Raw genomic sequence first — 14,318 nt, 5'->3', positions numbered from 1 at the left:
CAGGGACAGAACTGACTTCCGGATTCCAGCGAAAGCCAGTAAGGGAAAACAATATTGGGGAGAGCATGGAGCCGGCACCAGACCCTCACCCCCCCCTTCATGCTCCCAGGGGCTTGCGTGGCCCTAAGCCCCATTCAGGGGTATGGACGAAAGAATGGCAAGCCCCTGGATTCCTTTAATGGAATTCCCTTGCTGCAGCAGCATTGGAGGGGCAGGCACCGCCAGTCCTTACCCCTCCACCAACCAATTTTTTAACCAATGCCTAACCGCAACCTTACAAGTTGTGGCGATTTGCTACGCAGTAGGCAAAAACCAAATAGCACCAGCCAATCAGCCATATGGACAAAATTCCTACCAGGCCCCTGCCCCAAAAGCAGACGACCCCATGACAGGCATAGCAAGGTCAACGCAATAGCCCTAGATGAGGGAGGGTGGGTGGGTGATCCGATGCACGCAGCAAAAGAGCCCAGTCAGTGCTGCGTGACTTGATTTTATAACCTTTGGTCCCTCCCCCTAAATGGCAACACCAAAATTTGCCCAGTAACCCAACCGTCCAATCACTGTGGATGGTCATCCATACTAACCCGCCCAGCAACAGTGGGGTGGCCTGTCAGACCCCACCGCAACACGTGCTCTCTATGAAAGAGAACACGCTCCCCCCCCCCCCCGATATACGATATCTTTATTGTCATTGTCCCTTGTGGAACAATGAAATTGAAAAACTACATAAAACTACATAAAAACTACATAAAACTACCACAAAACTACATAAAACTACATAAAAACTACATGCTCAACACTGCACAAACATGGTGGAAGTCCCAGGTCTAACAATTTGGGCACCAATCTATGCTTTACCTGGTGTCCACTCTCTCCACCATTTATTCCCCACAACAACTCTGTGAGGTAGGCTAGGCTGAGAAGCAGTGACTGGCCCAAGGTCACCCAGTAAACTTTGTGGTTGAGTGGAAATTTGAACCCTGGTCTCGCAGGTCTTAGTCCCCCTCCCCATTTCTGGTGAATGCCACCCACTCCTCTTCCAACCTTCATGTGTATTTCTAAAAGGGGAATTTACACTGTGTTCAGTCGAAGCTGGTGGACGTAGGCTGGATCTAGACAAATCAAAGAAGTGTTTTGTTTAAACCAGGCTTCCTCAAACTCTGCCCTCCAGATGTTTTTGGCCTACAACTCCCATGATCCCTAGCTAGCAGGACCAGTGGTCAGGGATGATGGGAACTGTAGTCTCAAAACATCTGGAGGGCCGAGTTTGAGGAAGCCCGAGTTAAATGCATCACAAACCTTGTATGAGAAATCGGGTTAGCAAAAAACAGAACTCCACAGTGCCATCTGGTGCCACAGTGTTAGAATGCATAAACAACACATATAAAGGGCTTTTTGGCTGCCAATGTAGCTGAGTCCTTAGGATCCCTTGAGGTCCACTATCTGTTAGAGATACAAATGGAGGCTACCAAGAAAGCAAGGCAAGCTGTTGATCTTTATTGGTCTGCTGCAACAGGGTCTCTCCTTCCCAGCTTACTGTTGACCTAAACCATGTTGTTGATCCTTAATGCAAAACACCAGCAACACAGCCAGGGACGGGAGGAAAATTTGATGCAGTTCACATTAAAGGTTAATTTGCACTTCCTGAATCAATACATGAACCGAAACACAGACATCCTTTGAAATGTGCTCTTCTTTAGATTCGGCAATTAATCTGTACCAAGTAATACGTACAAAGATGCATATTGTGAGATAAACTGTGTCTACAAATGCATATGTTAGGGAAGATAACATACCAACATGCTTTACATTCAGGAAAATGGCTTTGCAAAAATGTGCATATTGGGCAAGGTTGCATACAAAGCTACGCATTTTTGTACCAAAATGCTCACAAATTTCCTTGCAGACTTTGAAAAGACATTATTGAAGTGATGCTGAAATGTGGAGACGTTAACCATGGAGAAACGACAAATTGACATTGACAGGTTTCCCTACACAAAGCAAAGCCTGTGTGATGCTTGAAACTATGCTGCTGTGATTGTGTATGAACTGCTTCATCATTGAGGGCTTCCTTCAACTGGGCCATCTGCTTGCTCCTCATCCATGAAGGTTCTCATTTCCTGCTGGTGAGAGTGTTATTAGCTGCTTCCATTCCCCCACCCCATATAACTGTATCGGGTCGTCCTGTATACAGGATATTCAGCAATACGGACCATGCCTCTGTAAACTTCACTTCTTATATTGTTAGACATTTGTGTAAGTTTCCAATAAGAAAGCTCACATGTTGTCAAACTCATATATGCTGTTTTCCCCCCTCAGTTCTCTTATGGCTGATCCATGTGGAGAGCCAAAAGAGCATCACCCACATACAAGGGGGATGTATCCTTGGGCTATGGGGATACAGCCATCTCTCCAAACATTCTCATGGGTACTGAGCAAGCTCAGTGCGCATGGAATGCTGATTGGCTGTTGTGATGGGGGAAATGGAAAAACGTGGAGAGGGGAATGGAATGGAATGGCTGGAACCCCAAACAGGAACATATTGTCCACTACAACATTTTGTTGCAGCTCCTGCCTCTTGCCACATTTCGCCCGTGTGGCTCAGTGGGCTCAGGCTTCTGAAACAGGAGCAACCTGGGCAATAGAAGCAGATCAACTCAAAGCTCAGGAGTAAATTCCTGTGGAAACAAGCTGCCACCTCATGGCTGAAAGAATATATACCAATTGCGGAGAATTAATTAAGCTCATTTCCAAGAAGGACTGCCCTTGGTCCACTGAGAGTCAAAGGGCAGCTGGAAGACTATAATTACTTGTGTTAAAGAGAAATCTCCATAGGAGGTCATCCAGTTTCGCAGTATGATTTAAAAGAGCAGCATGACTTCAGAGTATTTTTAGCTTAGATGTGGGTGAGTTGCAAAGATTGCGGGGTGTGTGCGCGTGTGTGTCTTTCTATATGCAACATTACTTATGGGATATAAATGGAAGCACTCTTTCCAATTTTTCATTCAGAATAACAAGGGGGGAGTGTTGATAACATGTCCAGCTGTTGCAATGAATGCATTCTGATACAGTCCTACTCCTTGAGCATATCAAGATAAAAATAATTTTGCAAAATCCTGAATTGAATTGCTAATTGCCAAACATCTTGGAAGTAACAGGATACCTAAATGGTCCCTTTCTTAAATCATGCATGCTAAAATTCTTTTTTTCTATTTTTACCTACTCCATTCAGTAACATTCAGTGAAGTGTAGCAGGTACTTTAAATCTCTAGGAAAGGAGACACTGACCTTTAACTAAAAAAAGAAGCAACAAGCAAAGGTAGTCATGATAGCCCATTAAGGGGGGGACCCCTCCCCAAAATTCACATTAGGGCAATACTTTTTTTATGCCAACCACAATATTGACAAAATAGAGTGCAAGAATTCAGAACTCTTCATTAGGATAGATGGTTAAAAAAAACAACAGGGAGTGGGGATTGGCTAATGCTGAAGCTATGGTTGGAATTTGCATTTTATCGAAGTTTTCTGATAAAATGGCAGAGGAGATTGTACAGGGCCTGTTAGATGCTTTGCAGGTTTCAGGTTGCACCCAGGGCAGCTTGAAAGGAGAAGCATACAATGGTTGGTACTCCATATTTGGAAAAAGAAAAACTTGTATTTCCCAAGCCATACAAAAATCATACAAATTGTGTGTTAGCACAATATTGTTGACCTGTGGTACACTCTCCCACCAGATGTCAAAGAAATAAACAACTCTCTGACTTTTAGAAGACATCTGAAGGCAGCCGTATTTAGTGAAGTTTTTAATGTTTGATGTTTTATTGTGCTTTTAATTTTCTGTTGGGAGCCATCCAGAGCGGCTGGGGAAACCCAGCTAGATAGACAGGGTATGTATGTATGTATGTACCGTATGTATGAATAATGAAGTCAACCAAAGTGATACAAAATATCATGTGGGCTTTCACTGTGGTTGCCAATGATTTCAGATAAATCTTAGTCAAAGCCCATAGACGGAGGGTGGTTTATCCATTTTTTATTTATTTTTTGCTGTGAGCCAGATAAATGCAGGTTAAGACATCTCAGACGGTTTTGGATAGTTGCATTTTTTTATAGTGTTTACATAGTTAAGTTTTCTGTAGGGCATTATTGTCAAATAGATTTCTGTTGAGATACTGTCAGCATCTAAATGGAAGAAAGAGTGTGTCATCAGGAACCAGTGGCTCTGCCAGGATATGTCAAATTCTGTTATTTCACTTTTCATCTGTGTTTTTGTCATGCAATTTTACAATGCACTATGGATTACAGAAGACTTTACTTTAACATACCTTTCTGGAAATGGTGGTTTTCATCCATTGTTCAACCATCCTAACACATTGCCTGCAATACATGCTGTAATCTAATGAACATCATGGAGTATGCATCCACTGGCAGCTACCAATTATTACATGTTGCTGTGCAATATTAAATGTTGCAATCAGGAAAGTAGATAAGCAATGCACATGAATTGCATCTGTTCTGAGGATGGATTAGACTTTGCAAGAAACTCATAATTAGCTACCCAGCTAAACCCCTTGATCGGTGGCAAAAACAGTGGAGTGAGATCATAGATTATCAGTGTTTGGGCTATGCTGTTCAAATATATTTTATTGCAAATATAAAAGTTTGTCTACAATGAAATCTTCCCGGGTCATCCCTCAAGTGTAGCTCTGAACCAGATGTTTCCAGACATAATGTTCTTGGTTAGCTAGAGAGCACAGCTGCCTTATAAATATTCTACTTCCAGGGTGAATGTACTGCTGAGAAGTTGCCATTTCAACTCTTCATAATTTGTGGAGAAATGCAGAAGAACATCTATTCATAGCAACCGAGATCTTCACACTTAAGTCTCTGTGGTTGATCATTATGATGCTGTTTGCAAGGGTACTCGCTGTCATCCCAATGTTGTCATGTTTGTACTTACAGGACTTATCCCTTATGAAAGTCTCAGCTCCCAAAGTTCCAGAGCACCTGATACAGAAGCTAGTAATATGCCAAAGAAGAGTCAAGACAAATAACTTTGGGAAATGGATTATTTACTCCACTGTGCTGTGTGTCTCCCAGACTGCATGCCCAAACATGGCTCTTTGTAGTGCTGTAGGAAGTGGTGCAAGAGTTGGGACATCGCTGTGTCACTCCACAGCCCCCTCCTAACACTGAGCCCGGTTGGACCACCCAGGGAGCTGTGCAGAGGTCACTCCCAGACACAACAACCTCCCAACCTGCACATCCGCATGACGTATGTCGCATGCACTCCACACATCCTGCCTTTTTGTTGAGGGTTGGGCATCACATTTTTTGAATATCCAAAACTCGGTACTTTGTTCATATTGCATAAAGTACCCTGTAAGTCCACTGCATCACATTTGTTGCTCTTGTGAATGCTGAATGGAATCCGGTAGACTGAATGGCAAAAGCACTGATTGGATATTGTTTGTGACATAATCAGGGACAGCAACACAACTCCCCTTGCAATGATTTCCCCTTTCAAAAGGCATTTATTTGTGTGTTCAGACCCACAGACTTCCCCCCTAAATAAAAACACATTTGACTCAAATTTTAGTTTTGGTTTTTGGCAGAATTTAGGCCTCAACTTTATTGATTACAGAAAGTGAGTGGTTGCATAGGCTCTGGTTCGACTAGCTCCCTGCACCCTTGCAGGTAGTGCTGACCCAGAGCTCTATCATAGGTCAGCCAAGGGTGAACACCTGAGGTAGGTGGAAAGCCCAGGAATGGACTATGTACGCTCCCCAGATGCTCTCCTGGACTCAGGCACGGGCACAACCCCCTCTCAAGGGTTGACCAAACCAAGTTGAGTCCCTGGATTCCTTTAACGGAATACCCTTCACATAGGGATGGTGAGACCGTTCTCCCATCCCTATCACCTGAACCAGTGCCTATCCACAACCTTACAAGTTGTGACGATTTGCTACGCAGCAGGCGAAACCCAAATGGCAACAACCAATCAGCCAAGTGGGGAAAATTCCTGCTGTGCCCCTGTCCCAACGACAGATGACACATGACGGCATAGCAAGGTCAAGCGCAACAAGCCCTAAATATAGGGAGAGGTGGGCGGGTGTTCCGATGCACAAGCCAAAAGAGGAAGCTCTGGGTCACATGCATAGGTATATATAGGTCCCTCAGTCCATTTAAACAGCTCCCCATTGGCCAGATTAAACCCAGCAACAAGGGACCTACCAGTCGGGTGTTGTGGCTGTCCAATATACCCACCCACAATCAGGAGGTCAGTCTCCAGGTCTCACCACAACACATGCCCTTTTTTAGGGAGGACACGCTTTCTTACAGGCTGTGTGATCTCCTACTGTATAGCTCCTGCATGGAAACACACACTTGCAGCAAAACACTTTTTTGTCTTGATTTATTTCATGATGCTTTGTCTTTGATTGTTTGGAGGCTGTGTACTTCTCTGCTGTCTCAGCCCTCTATGGGAGATGCCTGCATGTCTAGCCATGCTGTTGGTTGCTTGCTTTTCCAAAAGGGGCAAGTATAGAATGACGATCAGCTCCTCTGTCTGATGAACAGCCTAAGGCTATCTCTCCATTATATACACATGAGATATTGCGTAATGGCTTCTGGTCACTTGCAGAAGTATCACACAATGGCTAAAACACACTACTGGCTTACATTTGGTGCTTGTGCATTGATTCTCATCACTAGGGTGATTTAAGTACAGGAATAAACACTAGGTGGGAGATTAGCAAAGTCAGTGCTGTGCCCTGTTCACTGCTAATACCACCATAATTCAGGCATAATGCTGCATCCAAAATTACGGATTCAAGACCCTTTTCATCTGAACATTCCTCCCTAAATTAGCTCCTCAATTAATTCTTTAAAAGGCCTTTAATTACACCAAGAATCCCCTAAAGTGCCTTCTTTCCTTCCCCATCTTTCATGCAATATATTCTATTAAATGTACATTAGTTAAGATTTATTGGTGTAACTGATGCTGGAAAATTAACTATGGGGGAAAAGAACAGGTCAGCAGCTTTGGTAAGCTACAGCAATGGAACTGGGCTTGATTAACAAAGAGCAATGCAAAAAATACCTACAGAGGATGTTCTGCAAATGGCAAGCTGCCGTTTTAAGGCTAACTGCAGCAGATGTAAGAAAGGCACCCTTCCGCTGACCAGGCAACAACTGGACTCACTTCCACTGGAGAGTTTATTACAGCTTTTGGATAGTGATTAGTTCAGTATTTCACCCTAAATGTTAGTCATTTGAAACAAATAATAGTGGAGAGCAAGAAAATAAAGATCATGCTGAGTGACAGAAATTCAGATGTTCTTTTTTTTAAGCATTGTCAGGAAATTTGTAGAAAAACAGTATTTTAAAAATCAGAGGGAAGAATACCAGAGGAAATGTGTACTTTTAAAATCTGCAGATGGATGGGTGAAAGTGAAAGACAAGCGACAGAATGATTAGCTGGAACATACTATTGTCAAACAATAGTGATAAATTGGGGCGATGCAAAACACAAAACAAAACTAAACAGAAATATATATATGATGAGAAGTATCACCAACAAGAAATACTATGATTCTCTTGAATTGGATCATGTCCCTTTTGTGGAGTAGGAGGAAGGAAGATATTTAAAGGAGAAGGGGAAGAAAATAAAATAAATCTGTTATTTGTCCATCTGTTTATCCATTCCTAAATGCCTCTGTGATTTAGTGCATTCGAATGCTATACGTTGATGAACTCGTTTAGGAAAATAACAAAGGTGTCATTTGCAGAAAAGACTTACAGCCCCCAATGGTAGTGTATAGTTTAATAGCCTGTGCTTTTGATTTCATCTGTTCCATAGTGGCAATGAATGCTTCATCGTCACTGCCAACAAGCTGAGCCAAGCATGCTGTAATGTTGCCTATTGCCTCAATTTTCATTGTGAGCCGAATACTTTCATCAGGACAGCAGGAGAGAGAGAGTGCTCCAACATATTATGCCACTCATGAGGCCACCCATGTGATAACTAAAGGAATAGAGATATGCATTAACGTTATGGGAGACCACTTCTGCACATTTAGTGTCTAGATCACTGGTATTTAAAGAAGAAACATAGGGGGTATCCAAAATGAATCTGAGTGGGGAACTGCAGATTTCATTAAACAGGTCCGGGAGAAAGATGTGCAGGGATTCCACTGTGGCCAGTTACAGATATTAGAAGAAATTCATATGCGGAGAAAGAAAACGCACACTTGCACATGCTCAGTGGAGGTTTTGCATAAAACCCTCATGTTTCATTGGGGACGAAATAGGAGAGGAGCAGCTGCTTAAAATTAAAAGGAAATATTCCTTTAGGATAATTAGGCTGCAAACAGCTTGGGCTCAAGGTTCAACTGGAGGTGCAGGAAGTTTGATTTCAATTTTCCTTGCTCTGTAGAGTAAAGCTCACGTCAGATTACAATGTTTTGGTTTGGAGTTGGAGTGCTATTTCTTGATGGCTACTAACCCTGATACCTCCACTCTTGGAGACAGTGTGTTTGTGAATAACAGCCACTGAAAACTGCTGGAGGGGAGATTGAGTGGTGTTGCAGTCAGGTCTTGCTTGTGGACTTCTCACAGGTCTCTGGTTGGTCACTGTGAGAACAGAATGTTGGACTAGATGAGCCAAAGGAACTGCTGACACCCAGCTGGTAGGCCTCCTTGAATGTGATGGGCCACTGTACAAAACAGGATGCTGGATAAGATGGGCTTCTGGTCTCATCTAATAATAATAATAACTTATTATTTATGCCCTGCCCATCTGGTTGGGTTTTCCCAGTCACTCTGGGTGGCTCCCAACAGAATATTAAAAACACAATAAAACATCAAACATTAAAAACTTCCCTGCCTTCAGGGCTGCCTTCAGATGTCTTCTAAAAGTCAGATAGTTGTTTATTTCCTTGACATCTAATGGGAGGGCCTTCCACAGGGTGGGCGCCATTACCGAGAAGCCCCTCTGCCTGGTTCCCTGTAACCTCACTTCTCTCAGTGAGGGAACCGCCAGAAGGCCCTTGGAGTTGGACCTCAGTGGATGATGGCTGAATGATGGGGGTTGAGACGCTCCTTCAGGTATACTGGGCTGAGGCCATTTAGGGCTTTAAAGGTCAGCACCAACACTTTGAATTGTGCTCGGAAACGTACTGGGAGCCAATGTAGGTCCTCTCATGTCCTTAATGTTCACTTCATGCTACACACCCAGAAAAGGTGGAGGCAGCACCAGAGATGTGCATGACCACCACAATCCAGTTAAAATGCCCGCCTTTAATTTTACCAGACTTGAAACATACATATGCTTTTTTTTTCAGGGTGAACTCACAGGAATTCGGTTCTGGCCCCTCTCAGGTGGGTGCCATTGCCATTCTAAGAGAACAAGGGAGGTGTTTGTGGTAGGTTCTGGCACCTCTTACTCTAGAAAAATGGCACTGAACATACATACATGACATCTGACTTGCCCTTTCTGCTCTTACATGCATTTGAGTAGGAGGCGAGCCTCCCTAATGCCTACAAAAAGAAAATGGATGCTAGTTTCCAATGAAGCTTGAAAAGAGCCCAGTTTACAAACACATGCTTGTGGACCGCAGCAATATAGTTATCACAGCAGCTGGGGGGAAAGTTGCCCATTTATAGAGCTATAAGCAGACTGTATTTCAGCATGCCTGTAATCTGCAGAAATTTTGGTTTCAGTAGGAGGCCAAAGAGGCCAGTCACCAGACCAAACCTCAACTTCCCACTGTGTTGAAGAGAGAGAGAGAGAGAGAGAGAGAGAGAGAGAGATCGCTCCCCAGTATCATTAGTATGTAAGAGAAAGGATGAACATTCAATGAAAACTCCTTCAGCCAGTGCTTACTCCAGAAATCACATACATTAAGTCATTGTCCCTGATGGTAATGTCCATTGTGTGGGTAATTGCAGTTCATGTCACCCTGTTCATGAGCTGCTCTGCATTGTTGACATATGCTCCCCTGGAGGGCAGCCACACTTCACTGAACTGCTAGATAGTGGTTCAGCTGTGTCATTCCTGCCTAAATCCATTTGCTGGTGCAGTTCTCCAAATGCACAGCTTACTAAATGTGAAGTACATTTAAGTGACTTATTTGAAGAAAGCAATTCCTGTGCTTGGGCACCTTAATGTGCTGATGACACCTGGCACATGGACTTACAGGATCCCTATACCGTGAACAAAAGGTGGCACTAGGTTATTGAAATCCTTACTCTACATTTGGAGCAGGAGGTTAGGCAGAGCCGCATCACCGACAGTGCAGCTTTTACATATTGCTAAACAAGTTGTCTCTCCAGTAGGAGAAAACATTTCAGTCCGTCCCGACTACCAATTAAATTAAATTAGCATTGTGGCAATAAGAAGCTGCACAACATCTTGAGATGGAAAAACATAGATAATACACTCAGCCAGTATAATGCTAGTTTTATTTTTTTCTTCAGGACAGGGAAATGTATTCTTCCGTTGCACTTTTTTTTTGTCTTTTGGATGGGAGGAAATAAATTCCTGGAAATAGGAAAGGCATTTTTGTTAATCTTGTCAATTAGTCTAAGTCAACTTAGTTTTTCATGGAGAATAAAGCTATCAGTGGCTGCTAGTCATGATGGCTATATATTACCTGCAGCTTCAGAGGCTCTGTGCCTTTGAATACCAATTGCTGGGGATCGCAGACAAGATAATCATTCAGGACTTACTTGTTGGAGTAAAGTCCTTTAGCAACCCTCCCCGGAATAAGCACTCTCTCTATCATAATCTGAACAAGAAGTCTTTTCAACTTGCTTCCTGGCCTTTAAGACATAGAAGGAGACCTGAATCCCATTTTACATTTCGGAAATCCGTACAACATACATCAAATGGCTGCAACTGAGAGTGCAAAACCCTTCCTTTAGCGATAAAAGCCATTTTGCCTAGAAGGTATCAGCTCAATAGAACCAAATGATGCATCCTCCTCCGCACCTCGTTTGTCTTTGTCATGTAACGTGTTTGAGGTTCTTCCTCCTTGAGGCTGATGACCCAGCAAACCCCCCCCCCATTTTCTTTCTGCTAAGATCTCAGACTCTTTTGGGAAGAATATTAAAAAAAGAAATCATTAGTGATTACAGCTCGTTTTTGGAAATTGGATTATTCCGTCTCCTGGTCCCCAAGGATAACTGGTTAATAACTTCAGAATGGCAAAGTAAAGAAGACAGTTTAGAAAAGAAACCTTAAAAAAACAACCCTGAAATCACAGGCTTTTATCTGTTTTCCAACAATGTCACTGAATCTTTCCTGGCAAAACTAATAACTTGGAGAATACTACCCTATAGTTTTCTGGAAGACATTGTAAGTGTTTTTTAATCAACAGAATTTCTTCCTGTCCTGGTATCAAGGCTTTAGATGAGACCGCAAGTCAACTGTTTTGAAAAGTCATTTTGGTAGGTGAAAGGGATCTCAATTTTAAACACCACTTGTTATAAGAAGGAAATATCTTCCCACAGATATGCAATCCCCAGAACTGCTGTTGGACTGGCTAAGGAAAGAAGCCTTACTTGAAGGTTTCCTTTCACTAAATGCTCTGAGATATAATATGGCACAAAAATCCTAGAAGATAATTTGATTTTGATTTCAGTGAATGCACGTATTTTGAAAATGGTACTTTAAAGAAAAATACAATTAGTATTTATTTTTTAAAAAATAAAAGAAGCCACATATTGTCTATTGCTTGGCGCAATTGATTTTATTCCTGGTTTTTCAACAGAGTTTGAGGGTTCAAGGGTATCCATAACTACTAGAGTCAGTGAATCTTAGAAATTTATAAAAGGGTAGGGTTTATCTATTTTTTTTTCAGTATAGAAGGGACGATGCCAGGGTGGTGGGGTCTGTGCAGGCTAAACCTGGAATAAAAGCCATTAAGCAGGACAAAAGATGTTCACAGGGCAATTGTTGGGTGTGTGCCAACGGAGGTTGCCAAGGTGATGCTTAGCGATGATGTAGGTTACAGGAAAATTGTCACTTTTTAGAAACTAGGGATGGAATAGCAAGGAGAAGGTGGCAAACAGAAGTCTTTCTCTGACTTGGAATGCAAACTCAACTCAGTATACACAGGTCAACAGTGAGGCCTTATGGATGTGAGGTGCCTTGGAAACAACATACTCCAAGGCTTCGTTGTTGTTGCAATATATAGTTTACAGGGCTGCTGGTACCTAGTGGAGCATAGGCAATGTGGTACCTCCTCAATGTTGTGGCCTACAACTCCCATCAGTTGTAGCCATCAATGACAGTGGTCAGAGAGGGCACATGTTGGCTACTGAAATGTGTCCAGACAGGGGCACCGACCTGGGCTTCATGCTATGGGTACCCAATGCTAGCGCGCACCATGTCACGCCATCATGGTGTCACACTACCATGACGGAACAGCTCCAGCCCCATAGTGGTGACTGGACCGAGGCCTCCACCTCTGTGCACTGCCTCTTCGGTCACCCGATGTGGCATTTGCCCGTTCCTTTGGAAATGTCTGTACAGGGGGAGAGAAAGGGTTAATGGGTAGACCAATAGAAAAGCCCAGAGGCGGAGCCTACATGTTTTTAAAAGGCTTAGCCAGAGGTTTAGCAGTTGGGGGAAAAGCAGTTAGGAAAGCAGTTGGAAGAGAGATGGAAATAGTGAGACAGTTAGTACAGGTGGTTCTTGTGTGAGGGGAGGTAGAAGAGTTAGAGACAGGATAAAATAAGACCGAGAGGGTAAAGGGTAACAGTGTTCCGAATGCATTTAAAGTTTATTTGTGTTTGCAATAAACTACAATCTTCGTTGTTAACTTGAGGACCCGACTGAGACTAAGTGTTTTACTGGGGAGAAGCTGGTTGGTGGCAGCAGATTGGTGGTGTACGGGTCAATAGTTTGTGAAATGACCGGTGGCTCCGTACGAACGCCACACCCACCATGGCAACCTCCAGATGCCACCAGATGCTTCTGAGAAGCCTCCAGAAGGCCACAAGAGTCACAGCACTCTTGCCATCTGATTCCCAGAAACTGGCATAGGATACTGCCCACCTCCAGCCCCCCCAAAAGAGTCATGCCTCTGTGTACACACACATTCTATCAACATGATTCAAAATTCTGTGTCTAGATGGATTGATTTAAATCTGTGGTGTGAAACAATGCTCAGAATGTCAGGACTGGAATGAACTTAAAAAGGATCTTAAGAAATGAACAAGTTAAAGAAAGGGATTTCCTTTCTCCTTGTTAGGCAAACTTTCAGAGATGCACTCTCAACAATTTACAGCTCAACAGCTGCACTTTGTCTACATTAGGAGCTACTTAGCTAGCACTTTGAGTTCATTGGATAGGCACACAAATACAAACTCATCTACACAAGCTCACTCTTGGCTCTCGCTTATTTGCAACCAATTTTGAGATAAAACACAGGCTGCCCTTTCCTTCCCTAAGCGCCGTTATTTGTTTCTATCCCTCTAGGAATTGGATGCTGAGCCCACTGCCCTCTCCCCACACTGACTGCATGCACTGAAGGGGATGTCGTAAACACCTCTGCTATGTGACTGTTTATAAAACACATATAACATTTCTACAATGCTTCCTCAAGTCAGGGTGTTGGTTCTCTAACACAGGGATGGGGAACCTGAAGCCTGGAGGCCTGAATGTGGCCCTTGCAGCCTTTCCATCAGGCCCCCGAGACTCTGTCCAGGCCATGCTCTTTCCCAAATGTGCCTGTTCCATGCTTTTCTCAAGTGCTTTAGTTTGCCTGGAAGGTGTCCTTGAACAGTGATTGTGCCTCTTGCTTGCCCGAATGGTCGTGTGTGCATGTGCATATATGTACGTGTATCTACATGCTCATAAGACTGATTTTTGCATGATAAGAGTGTAGCCAATTCATAAAGAAAGTGCCAGGTGTTGCCTCGCCCACAGTTGTGGCATGTGACCCCTGGAAGGCTACCCACAAGGGGATGAGTCTCTTGGGCTGAAGAAAGGTTCCCACCTTCCCATAAAACAGATCTTGTGCTGTGTTAGGGATTGCATCCCGAGCTACAATATAATGGAACATTTAGTTAATCTCTATGTGCAAGGCCTCTAGGGCAGACCCTTCAAAATGCATGATTTCGCTCATCACTCTCAACCACAGAACAATATGAATCTTTGTAAGTTTCTTTAAAAAAAACCCAACCAAGATGATGCTATCTTACATGTTATCACTGAAACACATCAAATGTGTCTTGTTATAGCATAAGATGTGTTACGAAGCAATTGTATAGAAAAGGCTTTAGGGCTTTGCTAATTAGAACAATGACAG

Source organism: Podarcis liolepis (assembly GCF_965112155.1).
Source record: "Podarcis liolepis genome assembly, chromosome: 12".
NCBI classification, from domain to species: Eukaryota; Metazoa; Chordata; class Lepidosauria; order Squamata; family Lacertidae; genus Podarcis; species Podarcis liolepis.
The sequence above is the reverse complement of the archived record's forward strand: the minus strand, read 5'-3'. Positions refer to the sequence as shown.